Source organism: Haemaphysalis longicornis, unplaced genomic scaffold, assembly GCF_048455015.1.
Source record: "Haemaphysalis longicornis isolate Haplotype H1 unplaced genomic scaffold, Haemaphysalis longicornis Haplotype H1 scaffold_2, whole genome shotgun sequence".
Lineage (NCBI taxonomy): Eukaryota > Metazoa > Arthropoda > Arachnida > Ixodida > Ixodidae > Haemaphysalis > Haemaphysalis longicornis.
This window is the reverse complement of record NW_027526295.1, coordinates 142,664,836-142,670,835: the sequence shown is the minus strand read 5'-3', so window position 1 is coordinate 142,670,835 and position 6,000 is coordinate 142,664,836. Positions and strand designations below refer to the sequence as shown.

At 46.2% G+C, this 6,000-nt stretch overlaps 1 protein-coding gene across 2 annotated transcripts in view; it reads left to right on the top strand.

Annotated features, from left to right (window-relative positions):
* Window positions 1-652: 652 nt before the first annotated feature.
* Epac (Exchange protein directly activated by cAMP) overlaps window positions 653-6,000 on the top strand; it is an 841,204-nt gene continuing 835,856 nt past the window's right edge. The window contains exon 1 of one of the 2 annotated variants that reach the window (XM_077698340.1): window positions 653-912. The gene's annotated coding sequence lies outside the window, so the exon portion shown is untranslated. The remainder of the gene's footprint in view (window positions 913-6,000) is intronic. The other variant, XM_077698341.1, reaches the window with a different exon arrangement.

Below are 6,000 nucleotides of genomic sequence, written 5' to 3'. Positions count from 1 at the left end.
TTTCCACTTGTTGAGTTCAATACATATTCCCTGGAGGTCGACAGCGCTTAGGAGGCTCGCGTGTTAAATACTGCTTTAGAGCGCACCAATAATAATACAAAAGTGTCTGGGATAAGCAAGTATCTGTGATACCTTCGGCCATCCAGCCCTCCCAAAAGCACCATATCACACCGCTGAAGCCCATTGCTGCATTGCAAGAGTCGGAGCTCTGCACACACAAAAGGAACAACCTTCGCTTTGTACGCCACAGCCGGATGTTATTAGAACGGTTCGATATTATTAACGTCTAGAGCGGGTACAAAGCATCGAGGAGCGAAAGCCAAGTTTCACATAATTACACGCGACCAACCAAATCCCGTCGATCGGGCGCCACGGTCAAACTAATGATGCACTCTCCGGAACCACCGTTCCGAATATATCGTGGCCTGAGGGCGAACGCCCTCGGAAACAAAAGGAGCAAGGTGTGTCCCGATGACGCCTGTGCCGATAGCTCCCCTGCAAGACAGCGCACTCAAGCGCCAGTGTCGACATCTCGCGGATACCTGCGGAAGCAGGGTGGAGCCACGTGATTCGCCTCAGCGTTTGCGGGGTTCGCCCCAGCTGTCCGGGCTTATTCGGCGCGGTCGTTGGATAACAGAGCGGGCTGTTTTGGTTTCGGCGAGCGCGAAGCGCCAATCTCCACAACCTGGCAATGGAATACCACGTCTGACGCCCGGCCGCTGTCTGCACAAGCGTGGGAAGCAAGACAGGCTTGGTTTCGCGGCTGCTGCGTTTCTCCTGCAAACTTTATTGGTTATTTTTGGTGCAGTGGAAGAAGATAGCCGCCGCTCAGAATTCGGTGGTGATGTGAAAAGGACACCTGTGTGTGCGCGTTATAATAACTGGCAAGGAATTTTGGAAGCTCCGAAAAAGGTAAGAACTTCTTAAACTGATCGCAGTGAGTGTTTTCGTTCGTTACTGAACGTTTTTGCTGCCGTGTTTCGTGCGCTAATCTTCTTGTGTGACAAAGGCGCTCTTTCACTTTTTCGCATGCAAGTTGGGTACTGTTCTCAGTAATTTCATAGGAGCATTCAAGGATTGTCGCGTACATGTGCGCCTATTCACTTGACGTACACCCAAGATCAAAATTTACGGACTAGAGAAATGGCAATTTATGTTATTTGTTTTCCCATAGCAGCCCGACAACCTGTGGAATGCATGCAAGATGTCGTATAAGTACTGAACTAATGAAAACTACCGCACATAGTTCTCCGGGCTCCCGTGAGTCGTAGAAATAACTCAAAATTTCTTCTTTCGTGGTTCGTGAACTTCTGGTCTTGGGTGTACATCCTAGTCCCAAGGCCACATTTAAAAACGCAGTAGAAAGTCGCTCAAAGATTTTAGTTTACAGTGCACATGTATATAGGATTTCTAGCTCTGTGAAAAAGCTGAACCATCGGACAACACAACTAGGGAAAATTTCGATCGCATACGCGAAGCCGTACTTGTGTGCGGGCTGTCTTAGATTGAGAACGCAAAGAAAGCTGCTACTTCGGTGCTAGTGACAGAGGCTAGTAGCATGCTATTTTTAACGGTAAATTGCTGGTGGAAGCCAGCTTGACGCTTGGGCCTCCAGGAAAGGACCCCCTACCCCATTTGGTGGCTGCTGGTCGTGGTGGTGGAGCCGAACTTTCAGCGGCTTATCGGACTACTATTCCATACAGATTCCTTCCTTTTCCTTTCGTCTTTATGTGGTTTTTGGACGGTTCGCAATACTCCAGCAAGGAACGGCACAAGTAGTTTTCAGCGCTTTTTTTGATAGTAAGCTTTTCTCTTTTATGACTATGCTACCAGCAAATTGCCCATCGACAAATGATAGTTTTAGTTTTTACAGAATCGTGCATTGCATTTCCTTTCAATTTGGGCACACCCAGAATGATAGCCGCTACGCGATGACAACAGGGCACAATATTGTTACTCGCAATCACTGGATTTTCTCTTCTTCAAATGTTGTGGCTGGACCCTTCTGCCTAATCAGAATGTCGGTGTCGCCAAATCGGAACTTAAAGATCCCTGGTGCCCTAGTTACCAGGATTAATGTTCTGTACAACAATAATGTAATTTGCATCGGGGTGAAATTGAATCAAATCGGATTTGACATCCGAATCCTGGACATCCGAAAATCCTGGAATAAATTAATTTCAGGATTTTACATCATTCTAATAGTCGAGGGTATATCGTTTGGCTGCACAGGGTAGTGCACTAAACTCCCTGTCTGCTTTGCGCCAACCACAGGTTTAAATAAATGTAAATGAGATAATTATAAATAAAACGCGTTATTATTTTAGGGATTTATTTTTATTTGTATTCTTCAACGCAATGACTCCAAGCTAGTCTCTTCAATTGCGACCAATATGATCGACTCCGAGTGTAGACTATAAACACACTATTGTTTGCTGAAAGCCACATTTCTCTTCAATGGCATAAAATGTGCGGCGATATTCTTACGCTTCGCAGCATTATTTACGGCAGGAAATAAATCTCTATGCTCCTAAAAAGACCACAATCTACAGAAACCTCGAACAAGCGCAGTAAATCAGGAACAGTCAATCGGAACCTCAAGAAATAGTGAAATTCAATTTTCCTTATCAATACAAGGTCCATAGGCGCTTGCACAAGGCGTCTCTTGTAGTCTCTCGTTTTTTTGTCGTGCTCTTTACACACCCGAAGTGCACTCTCTACACTCTACTCTTACTCCTCTTTTTGCTTATTTCGTAAAGCTTCCTAGGAACTGGCCTATGGGTGCATCTGTAAGTTTTCTTACAGGGGGTTTATCAAAAAGAAATTATACCTTAAAAACTGCGAGAATGGTTACTTGGAAAAGTAACCATTGTGGAAAAGTGGAGAATTTGAGCTGATGATATTTTTTAGACTTCTGTGCGAAGGTTGAAACACAGACATTTGTTACATTTACTACAGTACCCGAGGTTCCCGCCCAAAAAACGCTCTAGTATACATAAAGAACAAACGCTGCTGACGACCACACGAACCTCCGTAGAGAATTGTAGCCATGCGTCGTGGTTTTTCAAGCACGCAAAAAAAACTGCAGTGCCGCCCTGGGCTGCATATATGAAAACTTTGAGGTTGACTATTCGAAGTTGACACTTCGAGGTTCACTGTTGCTAGTCCAGAGAACCGTTGCAGGCCCCGGCACGGGCACGCTCACACGCCTGCCCCCCAGGAAATGGGCACACTGTTAAGTTGGCAAAATTGTGCTTGCATGCCCTGGTGGACGAGCGCGTCAAAACGATAACGTTTCGTGCGAACGCATTAATGCGAACTTATTAACAATGAAACGTGTTAATGTACTCAAGTAAGTTGCTCCGCGTTGGCTCAGTGGCTAAGGCGTTGCGCTGCTGAGCACGAGGTCGCGGGTTTGATTCCCGGTCGCGGCGGCCGCTTTTCTGATGGAGGCGAAAAGCAAAAACGCCCGTGCGTACGAGATTTCGGCGCACCTTAACGATCCCCAGGTGGTCAAAATTAATCCGGAGCCCTCCACTACGGCGCGCCTCATCGCCTGCGTTGCGTCGGCGCGTTAAACCCTACAATCAACTTACTGTACTTAAGTTACATTTAGATTTTTTTATCACCACTTCCCCTTAAAAGTTCGACAGGAATTGATGGGCACGGCTCTCGCACGATTGAGGGCAGAGATCAGTCGACAGTGCGATTGGGTGTTTTTGTATGTAAAAAAGATAAAAAATGAACAGGAATTATACTCAAGATTGCGGCGATGATACCGCAAATGTCCTTGGTTTACCTTTTGTGCGGGAAAACGTTGTAACGGCGGTCTTCTGAAGCCTCTTCAATCTGCCATGTTCGACGCTGGTGCATTTCGCAAACACCGAAAAAATTTGGTTTAGTTTGCCCCGCAATGTGTACCTAAGTAAAACACCCCGCGACCGATTGAGATTTGCCTACATTCTTGCGGAATATTTGATGATGTTTTAAAAAAGGGCCTTCGCAGATTTCTAGTTAGGAGGGAGCATTCGTCGCATTGCTGTAGCAATACGAAAATCTCCTGCGACTCAGGTTTGGTACCGAATCGCGCTCGATTCTAAGCTTGGGTACTAAGGTTTCTTTCTTCTGGTACTAAAAAAAACTTAATTCAAGAAAATGGTGCAGAAGTAAGATGCGGATCACAAAACGTGAAGCCTTTATTGAGAGCCGACAAACTACAACGGAGCCCTTAGAAAACGAAAGAAAACACGTTTTGTGACAGCCCTGAGGCTATGATGACTGCAAAATATGGCTTCCGAAGTTGAAGAGAGCTAAACAAAGACCGCACATTTCAAGCGTCTTGCATCCGCTCGCGCTCCTTACGTGGAGGTCGAGTTCTCTATTTGCTCCGAACATGGCTGCTAAATAAGGGTAACTGAAAGTAACACTCCAGTTCTGGGAACCTCTCTGACCAACAGGATTTCTCGGTGACTTTCAATGCATTCATTCGTTCCGAAACGAACAAAAATACACGTGGCTTCCAGAGAACGTCGACCGCGATTGCGCCCACGAAACTGCATTTACCAAAGACACTGCTGAATACCGTACGCAAGCCCGCCCGGTCGTGTTGGTCACAGAGTTGTCGCATGATATGAAAAATAAATCAGCTCGCTTTCTGAACGAACCGCAATCCCGTTTTTTTTTCTTTTTTTTTGCCTGTCTGCTCAAAAGGCTTTCGCGCCACTCCGTCTACACATCTGCTTTCAAAGAAATACTTTGCCTTCTGGTTCACTATACCATGTGCACACAAGCCCTGTCCCTTCTAAAGATATTCGGAGCAAAAGACAACAAGTTGCGGTGCTCTGTGCCAACGCGTAGGCGGCGTTGGCGCAAGCGCTTCTGTTTGGTTAATTCATGCGGTGAGAAAGCTCTTACCGGGCGTCGTGCGCATTCAAAATGTTATGCACTTAGTTCTGTACATAAAGAAACCACTACTGTGCAAAGAAAGCCCTGGACGTGAAAAGCGCTACATGGTAACAAAAGCCATTCTGTATATTTTTATTTGCGGGGCTCGTTGCTTATGGTTTTGAAACGTGATTAAACACAAGTAAACGGGACAGCAATCTGGGCTACTTTGAACCGTTCATCAGAAATCTTTTTCAGGGTTCATTTCTGTCTAATCCCCGACAGGGGCACTGAACCAATGTAATGCACACACCAGTAAGACTTTCCTAGAAAGTGAACTTCAGCTTACTTCAAAGCAGCACGGATGTCCTCACGTGGCATGCACAAACATTTAAGGCCAGTGGCGGGGCTCAGTTCAATACACATTGCAAGGCCTGTTAACGAACAGCTAAATGTGAGCGTCCCATGTGTAAACCCGTAATTTGGACCGATAGTTCTGTTTTGGAATTATTTTGGGAGCTTTCCGGCCGCGTAGTACGCCAGGGAGGCCAGATCCTTTCCTTGTAAGAAGTGGTTCATCTGCGTTCCGGGGACCCTTCCTCGAACGGTTGCATCTTGTGACGTTATTCCTTACCGTAGCAGGTAGCACTCCAAACCGAGAATTTACTCTACACGGCAACTGTAAGGCTTCTTGAAATATTTAGGGAAAGATTAGGATACACCCACTATGCATATGCGACAGTACTAGCATCTATAAGAAGCGGCTTCTCCGATGTGTAGTCGGTGCGTGTGTGTGTGTGTGTGTGTGTGTGTGTGTGTCGTGGTGGTGGGGCACCTTAAAATGAATGTATAAAGCACGGGCTCATAACAGGCAAATGACCAAACACTTTTCCTCTCTGACAACTGAAACTAATGCCACGAAAGCGAAAATCACGGTGCACTAGAACAGATGGAAGCGTATCGCGTCAACATAAAAAGCAGTAGGCATGTGCCTGGAGTGTCGGCTGAGCTGTAAAACGCTGCGGTTTCTTTTCTAGATACACCTCTTACGCGAGTCCTGCCGGCACATCTGCAGTGCTATGTCAATGTGCAAGATTGCGGTTTGGTTGTCAGTGT